A 13,957-nucleotide genomic window follows, 5' to 3' on the forward strand; every position below is an offset into this window, starting at 1 on the left:
GGCCTTTTCTCCTCCTCAAAGCTTCTTGATTTTTCTTGAATTTTCTTAAGTGTGGAAGTGATAAATAAGATGACTTAGTCATCTTTTTATTTACAAGTTTTGGCCATCCATGTGGCCCTTGGCCCACCCCAAGGTGGCCGGCCACATGGCTCCTTCTTTTTCTTTTTCTTTTTTTGTTGAATTTTCAACTTTCCAAAAATAGAACACTTTCCAAAAATAGAATATGGCTCCAATATTTCCTTAACATATTCATGACATTAAAATCATACACGATTTAAGCCTTTAAAGCATACAAAAGTCTCTACTTCATATCTCGGAATCGTCTTGTTCTCAACTTATCGTGGTTGACTCGGATTATCCCGACGTACAAAATGCGGGATATAACAGCAACCTTCAATAGAACCTAGTCACCAATAACAAACTTCAAATATCGGATGTTACACCTTGCACTTTCAGAGCATGAGCATACCACGTATTTCACCATATTAATGGAGTATCAGAGACGTCTTGTGAAGTTTTGAAAGGTACAAGCCATAGGAAGTACGTAACAATGAAGTAAAGGATGAATTACGATCTCGTAAGTCGTAACCGGAAAGGACAACCTTGGAACCAACGCTATAAGAAATTGGATTTTTAACGACCACATCTCAACGAAGGGATGTGAATCCGGTCGTTATAAGTATACCTACAGCGACTATAGATTTTTGCAGTCGTTAAAGTCAAATATTTGCTTAAAAACAGCGAAGGGATAATATCTGGTCAATAAAAACCAAAAAATCCTGTCGTTATTTCCAACACATGAATAAAAAAAGAGCGCCAGGCTTCTTTACATTTCCCACATTTTTTTCTAAAATGTTTCTGCCCCTTCTATGCCAAAATCCCTAACTGCCACCTCCCATCTCTTTTAGGTCCTGATACCTTGCACTTCAGTATTTCGAATCCAACTCCAAAATAGGAGGAAGCTCACACGGTTTTGGTGAAGATTATTATGTATGACAGAGGCATGTCTAAGGGCCTTTAGTTTGCCTTCTCTGGTCTAAGGGCACTACCAAATAAACGAGATATGTTCATTTTTTTGCTAGTTTTTGGTTAATTCTTCAGTATCTGAATGAATTAGTGTTTGTCTATCTGTGAGAAGTTGTGGCTCTCCCTCTAATGTCACATTATTCAGGTTTGTTAAAGTTGATAATTTTTCCCTAGTGTGAAATGGATTGGTTTTGTTTAATTGAACTATTTCAGTCTGATGATTTTTTTTTGTATGTGTGTTTATTGTCCAATTTGAGGCCAATTCTCGGTTCTGTGTATTTGTTGTACGCTGTGGAAAATTTGATTTTTTCCTTTTGGAATTTGGTATGCTGAATATTTTTTCTAGAAATAGTGGAGTATGCATGTCTGCAGATGCATTTGCCTTAAAGGGCAGAATAGTAAATTGTGAGGGTTGTCTTCTAAGTTCATTCATCTTTAATTTGTGAAGAAAGGACTGTATATTTATGCGCTCAAATCTCTTTACTTTACTCTAATATCATAATGCCTTGAATCCTGGGCACTTTCCAATTTTGCGAAACAGTAGATTGATAGATATCTCATATGATTTTAAAAAATGAAGATTTTCATGATATTCTTTGGATAAGTAACTGAAATTTCTTTTGAATTAATATGGAAAATTTTGTTCTTAACCTCTGTGTGGTTCTATAAATCTATTATATTTGAATGAATGAGAAGTCTAGGAAAGATCCCAAGAGGGTTATGAGTTGTATTTACCATCCGCAAAATTGAGTGTCAATATATTAAGCCTTTGAAAGCTATTAGATAGCCTCTTTACTATTTAAAAGATGCGTGTGTTCTAATTAGTACTAGCTTGATGTAAGATAAGAAGTGACTTTTAGCATATTAACACTAGAGTGGAACTTGTTTCAGAGATTGTAGTTAGAGGTATGTACACATAATTGGTGAAACAATACGAAACAATACGAATTCTAAACAAGTAAAGTTTAACGTAGTGTGAAAGTGTTTCCCATTTCTTTCTTGTTGGTGCATCATGTTAGGTTACATGTTAATTTCTTTATGTTCATTGCTTTTTCATATAATCCTCAATCATTCAGCACTTAGTTAATTATTTATGGTTGTTGTAACTCATCAACATGGAGAAATCAGAGTAGTTTAGATGCTAAAATGGTGCCACCGCCTAATTTTCATTGTGTTCTATCAAACTAAACCATTAAATTTGGAAGGACAGAAAAGTAATAAAATATAGCGAGCAACGATCAAATTTATAACATTCTGTAATAGCCAAAATGCTTCAGAAACTTCCACAGGTTCCAAAAAGCTCCTTCAAGCCAGCAAAGAATGTCAAAAGTCTGGTCTACTTGGATTGTTGTGTTCATGTCATTTCATTTCACTAAAATGTATTTTAACACTTACCATAATCAATGAAGTTTAAATTTGGACTCTCCTAAGTTTGTTGGACAGTAAAAGTATTTCTATTAGTTAAAATCTTATAAGGTGTTTTTGTTTCTTATCTTTATCACTTTTCTACCTTTGCATAATAGTAATTACAGACATTATTGAAACGCAAAACTGAATGCTTGAAGTATGAATGATAGAGAGAGGAGTCTAGTAGTTTAAGTAATTCGAGTTCAAGCTAAGGATCTCTAAAATGAACAATAATTTGTTTTCCTATATTCATTTTTTATTGTATTTTCTCTGTGTAAATATATGAGCAGGCAATAATTTATTGAAGTTTGAAATTTCAGCTATGCAGATTAAATTCCTTACACTATTTATGTCTGTTCAGCTTCATGATCAACTGCAAAATAGATAGATGCATGGAGGAATTTTTTTCTCCAACGATAGCTCTCAGGTTGGTATATACATATCTCCATTCACTATATGAGTTGCTTCACGTTATTTCTTGAATACCAAATTTTACATACTTTAATTGAATAAAAGTTTCTCAATCGAGAAATCCTCTGTGGCTATGAAGTCGTTCTGCAAGCGCTCGTCTGATTGCTTGGAGATGCATTTACTGTCCTTTGACATAAACATTAGGAAACATAAGATCTTTCGTAGATGCAGGTAAGTTCCTTTATCATTCAAAGATTAGAAAAATGCATGTTCCTTTTTGTTCAATTTTCTATCATTTTTTATCCATTTGTGTAGTATGCAGTGCATTTTATTCAACTACTGACTTACTATTCTTTTTCTTTTTGGGTTTAGTTATCCATATAATGTTGTATCAGGAATCAAAGTTTTGTGTTTCTTTCTATATGACCATTGATAAAGATTCTCCTTGATCTTTATCTTTTCCATGTTTTAAAGCTTCTAGCGGTTGGATGCATAAAATCTAAAATCTTATCTATGCCTAGTATTTTTGCCTTCTTTCAAGACCTTTGAAAACATTTCTGCAGGGATGTAGACGATTTCATTTGTCTTTAAACTGTGTGCACTGGTTCAAATTCTTGGTGAACTATTTGCAACTTTGAGGATACTGTCGTTATCATTTGAAGTATCACATGTACAGTAGGTGCACTGGTCAAATTCTTTTCTAATTTAAAGGTTCTTAAAAATGCTAGAGAAAAGTCTACTCTGTATAGATATCTTCTACAACCAAGATATCTTCTTATAATGTGATGTACATGAAATAGAGTGGCACTTCTTATTTTTCAAGAAGAATATTGTCAAGATAAAATAATATAGTTAAATTATTTTGGCTTAGTAATGTTTCTTACAAATCTTTGTAAGCCCACGTGGTAAAAGTAGTTACAGTGATCCCGCCAAGCACATGCTCCCTTTCTTTGTAATTAGTAGAGAATAGGTACCTAAAATACATGTTGCAAATTTATAATGAGTTAATTTCAGCACATGCATGTTTTATTTTACTTTGCGCATTAAGCCTCTTTTTGGCCCAGCAAATACATTATTAACAGTTAAGTACAATCTATATGTTTATTGATTATTCTCAATTGTATTTATGGTTTGTTAACACTTAGTGCACTGCTTACTAAGTGTTGCAATGTCAGTGCCATATAGCTTATCAAATGGTGTCATCTTAATGTAGTTTTAATAGAACTGGCATGACATCATTGCAGATGTTTTTGGATACTCAAGCAGTAAAGACTATTTTGCTGGAAGGTCCTTCCCTCTGAAAACAAGTAAGATTTCCAGCATTTCAGAAGTGTAGATCCTTCTTTTGTTTTCTTTTTCTTTTCTTTTTTGTTGTGTGTTTTATTAAATTTTAAACTGGCATTTTGTCCCCAGCACTTTCATCCTCTTTAACATTTCCATTTTTATACCTTGAGGCAAGCACATGTTTTCACTTTATTCCTGAAGTAAGATTCAGTTTCGATGAAATAAAGTGACTAATAGTTGAAACTGTCAATATGATTGGTCCTAGAAAGCTAAACAAGCAAAGGTGACTGTTGCTTGTTCGAAATATTTAGTCTCCTGATGAATATGAAACTACATTGTTACAGAAAAAGTAGTTATAATATCTCTAAATCCATCGCAGAAAGTCTTCTCTATTGTCACTAGTATCAGAGGCTAGATACGCCTTTGACTAGTATTTTATGCGCTGAGTTTGCCTTCTTGAAATAATTGGCTCCACCAAAAGCCTTTATGCCAACTCTCTAAATGCCCTCGGTACAATAGTTTAAAACAAGAATATTGGCTTAAACTTTTTTGAGCTTCTCCAATTTGTACAGATAGTAGGTCGCTAGCTATTCAAAATTTGTTAGTTGTGAGATGAGCAAAGCAGAAGCATTATTGAAGGCCAGTGATTGATGAGTGCTTGTCTGAAATGAGGCTCTTGTATTCCTTCCTCTGGATAGTATACTGACTTTGCTTTGTGAAATAGTTCATACTGTCTCCAATAGATTCTGCGGCGGATACATACTGTGCGCAGCTGCCAGAGGGAACGCTCTCAGAGTTTCAACGTCTTTTGGAGCTAAGGTTCTGTTGTTCATTTTATTCTCCTGCTTTTCTAATTCTAAAATGTTATTTTAGAGGTTGCTATGACAGATAAGCAGTTTGTTAATCAAAATTATTTTAACATCCTGCATTAACATTAAACTGCTTCACAGGACTACTTTACACCCATAAGATTTTTATCTTCAGACTTTTAATATTTCTCGCTCTGAATTTTGGTAATCAAGCTGGTATTAGTGTGAAGTTCATTGCTTTATCTTTCTACAAACATTATTGAGGGTCAAGTCTATCCCTTTCTCTAAAGGCAGTTACTATGTATTTGTTTGGACATGTTGCCATTTACAAAGGTAGAATGTACATATTTATTATCTTTGGTGAAGTAATTTCTTATGGCAAAATAATATCCGCAGAGATATCTCACTCATTGGAATAGACCCAAGGATATGCACATGTAAGCTTTTATTTTCTGCAGAGTTTCTCTTAGTCATACACTCTATGGCAGAAGACGACTACATACGTTACAGGATTCTCTTGAAACAAAGTTGGGAAACACTAAAGGTTGTGGCTAAAGTGTACTTGTATCCTAAGTAGAATAAACTACTCAGCGACGTGCATATTTATCCACCTACGCTGTATATGCTTTATCGATACAATGCTCCAGTGAGATCTGTTTTCATCCTTATTTGTGCTTTAATCTCTAACTTATGTTTGCTTTCTTCTGACAGTTCTGTTGTCAAATAAATTATTTTGACAGTTCCTAGTGCTATGTTTTTTTTAAAAAAAAAAAAAAAAAAAAAAAAAACTAATATGTCAGTAGGACAGTCCTATTGATGGATTTTATTGATAAAGAGATAAAAATTGTATCTTACATCATGTTCAAAATAGGAACTAGCTAAAAGGAGATAAACTATAACTATGTTGAAGTTCAAGTTTATGAAGCTCTCCCTTCCTATTACATGATCTAGAGTTAACACAAGTTCCTCAATGTAGCTTGTTTGTGTCCAGTAGAGCCAAACTTATGATTGTGATCATCATGCAATCTTCTTGGTTCTGATCCACAAGTCTGTGAACTTCATCTTGTCCATGTTGATTAGCTTCCTTCTCGTGCTTGGTAATTCTTGAAAGTTTCTGAATTCTAGATTTCTGTCAGTGTCCAATGCAAGATTTGCCAAATAGTCTGCTATTATGTTGCCTTCCCTGTATATATGCTGAAACTGAACATCACAGAGCTGCATGAACTTCTTTATGTCTTCAATCACTGTAATCCTAGTGCTATGTTTGCTTTCTTTGTTGTTAGTTTTGCTGTCCGTGGAGTTCTCTTATCGAATAAGTTTGGTTTCCTTTCTGTTTAACAGTTGCATTAAGTTTAGTTCTCTTTTCAACTAATTTTTTTTTGGACGGTTCCTATAAATTGTGTTTGCTTTCATTGTGGTAATCTTGATTTTGTGGAAAAGAAAATGAGAAAAGTAGTAGCAAGCAAGTATTAGGATACTTGTTGTCAAACTGACATAAAGTTGTTATTTTAACAGATTAAGAATTTGAAAGTTGAAGAACTGACGTGCACCTGAAGAGAGTGAAGCACAGATGAGCAAGTGAAAATGAAAGAACAAGTTGAAGCGCAATACAAGCCTAACTTCTGTTTTGTTAGGAGTTATTTGAAGATGTTCTCATTTGTACATGCGACAATTTTATTCTCTTTTATTAGTAGTTGATACTAAAATGTCATATTTTTTTTGTAATGTGACGCTTTAGTTCTTTGTTGTCACACCCCGACTTTACTAGGGTGTGATGGGCACCCGACCCCATATTCGGAGCCGAGCGAACCCTCGGACTCTTAGTACACACATGCTCTCGTGGAATCATAAGACAAAGTACGGTAAAATACATAGTAAAAATTTTTCAAAATCTTTTCGTCGTTTCTCAAGTAAACGCAGTTTGTAGATAAGAGGGCTCCGTAAAATAAAAACACATCAACCAGTTGAACTCCGTTTTTAGGGTCGACACTTCTAGACCCACGACTCGTCCGCAAAGTCTCTAATCGTAATCATGGACCATAGCACGTGGTAAGTCGGCAAGAACCTCCGTGGAGAGTGGAGCTTGCCAACATTCTTCGAACATCTTCTATAATGACTTCTACTCGCTCTGGGGTACCGCGCGCATGAAACGCAATACCACAAGAATGGGCGTCAAGACGAATAATTGTACCGAGTATGTAAGGCAGTAGACGGTAACATAGAAAAAGATATGATCATGTGCAACAACAAAGATAGAGAAGTAAAGCACGTCATGTGGGAGAGAGTGTCCCGTACACACATGGAATATATCGTGTAAAGTCCGTATTCGGTACATCGGGATCATATAATGTAAAGCCGCAACCCGAGCATACGAGTAATAACCGCATGGAAAACATAAAATATATCATAGGATAGCGAGTAACTTTGTGCGTATCCGAGTGCCCCTGGGCGGATGCCATGCATGCTTATTTGGTCATATCGGTCATAGTGCCGCACGAGACGGCTCGCCCACATAGCGCCGAATACTCCAGCTCGGCCATAAATCCCGCGTCCGGCATCCCGCGTCCGGGATGATAAGCACCGACAGTGGCAATGAAACATAGTTTCCTTCCCAATTCCCTGTATTCAAGTATCCCATCCCCCCAACCCATGTTCATATTTAGCATAAGAGAGCCCAAGGAATCATGTATTTATCGGAGTGACGTAAGGTCGGAAACCTCCGATCGCATTATGGAATAATCATGGTCGCTTGGTCTCACCTTGAAGGAACGATAATCATAAGGCGAGACCATCAACATAGAACATATCATAGCATATCGGGTCATAGACATAGCATATCTGACATCATCATTGTCATCATAGAATCATAGTTGTCATAGAATCATAGTCATCATAGAATCACGGCCATCATAGGATCATAGTCATCATAGAATCATAGGCATCATAGAACCATAGCCGTCATAGGATCATAGTCGTTGCTTTAGTCATTAAGACTTTCAATATTGTAAACCTTGGTTTTTTGAAGAAAAAGCATATTTTGGAAAACACTTGTAAACTTTTAGTAAGGAAAATCATGCATTGGGGTCAAGGGTTTAGTTAAAACAATTCTTATTTAGTAGTCGAAATTAATATCCAAAAGTTTCCTTTAATCGTAATATTGAAATAAACCCAAGGGAGCCATAGAGGAAATTAGGGAATAGTGGGCCCACCTCGAGTCAAATGAGGCGGCGAACACCATTTACATATAACACGTTTCATGACAAGACGTATGAGAGCCTTAGGGCATACGGATCTTATTCATGCAAGTTCTAGGTGTCTAGACAATTCTTTCGACTATTCATAGGCATTTAGTTCAATTCTACTGAATGAATAGTAGCCAGATTCAAGCTCGGATTTCTAGGATTAGAATGATCCCCGAGACACGTATTCAAGCCTATTACATCTAAGACATGCCATAGAAAGAAAGTGAAGCCTTACATACCTTTTCCGCCTCATGCGCGACTCCAAATCAAGCTGCAAATCCACCAAAATCTACAATTTGGTCATATTTACCAAACATTGATCGAAGCCTTTAAGGTTGAATCTTAAAGTAACCCTTGGCCTATCGAAATTTCGGCAAAGCATTTCCCCTATAAATACTCCATCCCACCAAGTTCAACTTGGAAAATTTCAATCAACAACAATCAGGAATTCAACCCGGCCAAAACCAACAACAATACAAACAATTATTCTACAATACTTCAATATTCCATTCACCTTCAAATAAGCTACATGCATTCCAACTCGCATTATTGATCGTACGTTCAATTATTAATCTGAAACCGTTAAAACATGATTTAAGAACGTTTCAAGCAATTCATTTAATATTGAACAACCCATCCATTACACCACAAACCCGAAATCACCTAAGTTTAAGAGATCATCAACAACTCATTTCTTTTCTTCCAAATTCATAAACTATATCAATAATCCATACGTTTACAACATTACTTCCATGAATTCAAAAGAGCATATTCAAATCATATTAACTTCCAAATCAGCCCACACAACTTATAACTTCGACTTGCATCATTAAACCTTTATTTTCAACATAAAATCCACAACAAGTAACAACCAAAATACTAAGTAAATCCAATTCATCCCTTTCATACTAAGGCAGCCCCTCATTCGGCCACTTCATGCATACACACAACTTCATGAATTTCATCCATTCCTTTACATTACAACATGCACAACCATTCATAATACCATCATCCAACAAGCTAAATAGATTAGTTTTTCACTTCCATGCCATACTACATATACACGGCCATACAACACAACACCACAATCTCATGAAATTTATTCCTTTCTACACATCACAACATGCATAAACACCTATAAAACATGCAAGAAAGATTGAATCTTACCTTGTTCCTTCACCTCTACCTTTCTCGACCAAGACTTCCTTTTGCAAGACGGATAGTTTTCTTGTTCCAACAACCACTCTATGTTGACAAGGACCTTCCATTTAGTAGAAAAACATGAAGAGACAAATTTTCCATGGTCACCTTCAAAGGGCTGTTCGGCCAGCCCTTGGCCGAACCCCTCTCTCTCTCTTTTTTCATCTTTCTTTTGTTTTCTTTCTTGTTTCTTTTCTTGTGTTGAATTGGCCATCTTTCCCTATATATATATATATTGCATACATGTGAGGGGCACATGCCCCCTCTCTAGATTTTTCTTGAATGATTCATGTCTTATTAATCACACCACTTATATATATATATATATATATATATGTAGCACATGACCATGCACATGCCTCATTTTTCTTCCAAATTTTTCTAGAGTTTTCTTCTCATTTTCTTGAAAATAAATGATGACTTAATGGTTTGACTTGGTCATCCCTTGGACTTTCTTGATCATTGTGAAATTCCCGTTTTGCCCCTCGACTTTCCTCAATATTACCATTTTGCCCCTAGCCTTCCACATTATTTCCATACCACCAACATTCATAAATAATTTTTTATAACCACTCGTGCATTGAAATAACTCTTAAAGATAACCTTGTCCTTAACTTCCCGCGATTGTCTTAAAATATTCCGACGTACAAAATGCGGGATATAACATTTGTAATTGACTATATGAAATTTTATATGAATAATCACAATATTGATTACTTTTATGTTTCTAGATGTGTTGTATAAATGAAAAAATTGATTAGTTATTAGTTTATATATACTTTTATTGTAATAACCATATAATGATTGGATGTTCAGTTAGATAATTAGCGAAGGTAAATCCCGTCGCTAAAAGCACTTTTAAAGACCAGATTTGTCTTTGTAAAAAGGTTTTTAACGACCCAAATGACAATTAGTGAAGGGAAAATTTGGTCGTGAAAAGTAGGTGCGACCGGAGTTTTTGCCGTCGCTAAAGGTTTTTTAACGATCGGACTTCCATTCCGTTCGTTAACTTTTAACCACAGAGCTTTTAGCGACTGGTTGTGACCGGAATTTTGCCGGTCGTTAATGACTATTAGCGACTGGAATCAGACTTTTTATGACCAGATTTCCTCTGGCTAAAGGACTTTTTTCTTGGACATGACCATTATCAACAATGATTAATGATAAATATCATGTATGGAGAGTTTCAGAAGATTTCGGGACCAAGCAAATCAAAGAAAATAAGTTTGTCAAAAATTTAGAAAATTTGGCAGAATTTTGGACAGAAATTTTGGGTCAACTTTAGAGAAGTATATCTCCTAGTATATCAGGAGTTTTGAAGTGAAACAAAATCCTACATTGAAGTTTAGGAAGTCTAGTTTCCAACACAATAAACCGTTCATCAAAACGACATCAGAGTAGAAAGTTATGAGCATTTCAAGATAAGCCTCCAAGCTGCTAAATGGCTCTCCGCGGGCCCCACTTAGAAAGTCGGTGGAACTGACTCTCAAGGGGTATAAATACCCTATTATTCCACTTTTTTAATCATTTACACTTCTTCGGAGTTCTAGACACATCCATACACTTCTCTTAAACACTTATAACCCCTTAAATCAAGAATTCAACAAGATTACACCAAACTAGTTCATGAAAAGTGATTGTTCTTGTTTCTACTTGATGTTGTGGTGAGTTTGGTCTTGAAGAAAGTTGGTGTGGCTAAAGTTATCCAAGTATAAGGTTTTTTCTTCATCCTATATCTTATGTTGAGTTTATTTGAAGATTTAGCAAGTCTTAAAAGTGAAAATAGTTATGGAGGAAAGGTCATAAAGTGTTGTGTTGTAATTGTTGAGTTTATAGACTGTTTTGAGCACGTTGTGGCTGTGTTGTTGGGCTGATTTCCATGTATATGGATAGTATCTAATGTTGTTGGTGTGTTGATGAGATTATGCTCCTTGATTGGGAAGAAAAGAAGTGTATATTGTTATTGTATGTTGATAAACATCGTGTGGGATGTTTTATGGAATATTTGGTATGGATTATGATGTTGTTGGTGTTAGTGTTGTTGTTGTTGTTGTTGTTGTGTTGGTTGTTGGTATTGTGATTTCGGGCTAAGGATATAAACGGGGAGATCTTTTGCTTGAATTTTGGCAGATTCTAAAGGGGCTTAATTTGAAGACTTAAGTAGATGATGATGAGCCTAACAATAGCATGAATGGCTTTATATGTAGCTTACGAGGTTACAAACGATCTTAAGTAGATTACAAGACAGGAGATAGGTTGGAAAGTTGGAAAGTAACCTTCCAGGTATGTTAAGGCTAGTCCCTTTCTTGCTAAAGGCGTGATTCTTTCCCTCTCTTTCTTAAGGAATGATCCTATAATGATTCCTCTCATAGAAATGCTAGAAGCTTACATACTTGATGTTCTTAAGATGCTATTGTTGTTGGTCTCACCTTATGATTATTGTTCTTTCAAGGTGAGATATGCTCATGATGATAGTTCCATAATGTAATCGGAGGCTTACCGACCTTACGTCACTCCGATGGGTTTAGAAATGTATACTTAAGTAATGTTTTGTAGTACACGAATAGAGTGCTAGTAGAGGATCTCTAATGAAGTATTTGATGCTAGAAGAGAGGCTTATGATGTATCTCAGAATTTGGTAAATGTTCAGTTAAGCGGAAAGAAGTCTTAATGGCCCAGAACTGTGCTTATAAGTCTTATGTGATCATGTATGCTATAACGGACAAGTGATGACCATGAGAAATGCATAGAGATTACTCAGGGGGCCCAGGTCATGATGTTGATTGTATTTACCACTGGTCTACGACCAGTTGGGCAGCTATGTATTTACCACCATGCTACGGCCGGTTGGGTAGTTACGACTGATCAATCGGGCAGTTGCGCTCTACCGTCGGGCGATAATCGAACGGGCAGTTACCACCGTGCTACATCCGGTTGGGCAGTTACCATTGATCAGTTGGGCAGATAGCACCAAGATGATACGCAAATCAGGATCACAGTATTGTACATAAATGTAGTTAAATGTATGAGAGTATAGAGAGATATGCATACTAGATTCTCATTGGTAAGTCAGAAGTGTCAGGTTGATTCTTATCCTTCTTCTTGCAGTATATGTTTATTATGTTACATTTCCGCCTTACATACTCGGTACACTATTTGTACTGACGTCCCTTTACTTGTGGACGCTGCGTTGATGCCCGCAGGTATAGACAGACGAGACGAGGACCTTCCACAATAAGCTGCCTCAAGGTACTAGTCTTGATTGGTGGGCTCCACTTCTTCCTGGAGCATTACCGAGTTTGGGTTCGTGTATGTATTCTTGTGTGTTACGGGTATGTTGGGGGCCCTGTCTGTCACACCCTTAATCCGATAGGGTGTGATGGGCACCCAACCCTTACCTAGGGTCGAGCGAACCCGTTGACTCTCGTCATACTCATACTCATCTTTTGGGCCCGCAAAACATGACACAAGTACGTAATGAAATTTTTTTTTCCCTTTTTTCGAAAACAAACATGCCTTTCATCCTTGTCAAATCAAATAAAACTAGCATCGTATGAAATCTGTAAACATATGAGGTTCGTAACATAATGCATAACAATACATCGGCTTACATAGCAAAAAACACAAAGCCGACATATCACACACACGACACGTACGCAAAGTCTCTACTAACATCTCAGATACCATACAAAAGCACTCGGACTCGGCAGCACTCCGGAGGAAATGGAGCTCGCCAATTCGTTTGGAACGTCTTCGCTAACATCACCTACCCATACGTGGGTACACGCGCGGCATGAAACGCGACCCCGAAGAAAAGGGGGTCGTGCGGAATATGTACTGAGTATGCAAAGCAGAAAATATAGAAAATGAAATCATAACCGACGCCAGGAGTACAGAAAGTGAGCACCATAGTCAGAATACCAAAGTGCTTGCATCCGACATACAAATCATACATAAGAGGTACAGAAGACAAATATGATCATCAGAAGGCCAAAATGCTTCGCTTTCTTTCAAAAAAACGTTTCTGTCTCATATATACGGAAAATCAAACATAGCATACACATATCGTTATGTCATCATATTATCATATCATATACCACATATGGTCCGTAATGGGACCCGGCGGACAGAACATGGTCGCCCCTCCTTCCTCGGGCGCCATAACACATTATACTTCGGTCAAAAGTCCAGCGGTCAATATCACACATACCGCGGTCAAACATCCAGCGGTCAATATCACACATACCGTGGTCAAAAGTCCAGCGGTCAATATCACATATACACATACTGCGGTCAAGTACTCAGCGGCCAATGTCACATATACACATACCGCGGTCAAGTACCCAGCGGCCAATGTCACATATACACATACCGCGGTCAAGTACCCAGCGGCCAATATCACACATACCGCGATCAATATCACACAGTGCGCACGATACATACCGGCCCGGGACTCGGCGAAAGATGTAACAACAGAATGCACGAGCAGAATCATAAGTAACCAAATACAGTTTAAAACATTTTCAAAGACTTAATAGATTAATCGAAACGAACCATCATTTATAGGCCAAAACGGTA

General features: G+C 36.7%; 1 long non-coding RNA gene across 4 annotated transcripts; it reads left to right on the top strand.

The window, feature by feature from the left end:
• The first annotated feature begins 633 nt into the window (after positions 1-633).
• Positions 634-6,658, top strand: LOC132050238 (uncharacterized). Of its 4 annotated transcripts, none has more exons than XR_009413295.1 (4): positions 634-1,171; positions 2,754-3,075; positions 4,089-4,947; positions 6,453-6,658. It is a non-coding gene; the product is annotated as an uncharacterized LOC132050238 (long non-coding RNA). The 4 variants fall into 4 exon arrangements; XR_009413294.1 differs by adding an exon at positions 5,396-5,583 and having other exon boundaries at positions 636-3,075; XR_009413296.1 differs by adding an exon at positions 5,426-5,583 and having other exon boundaries at positions 636-3,075.
• The last annotated feature ends 7,299 nt before the right edge of the window (positions 6,659-13,957 follow it).

The sequence above is a fragment of the Lycium ferocissimum genome, chromosome 3, assembly GCF_029784015.1.
Source record: "Lycium ferocissimum isolate CSIRO_LF1 chromosome 3, AGI_CSIRO_Lferr_CH_V1, whole genome shotgun sequence".
In the NCBI taxonomy this organism is placed as follows: Eukaryota; Viridiplantae; Streptophyta; class Magnoliopsida; order Solanales; family Solanaceae; genus Lycium; species Lycium ferocissimum.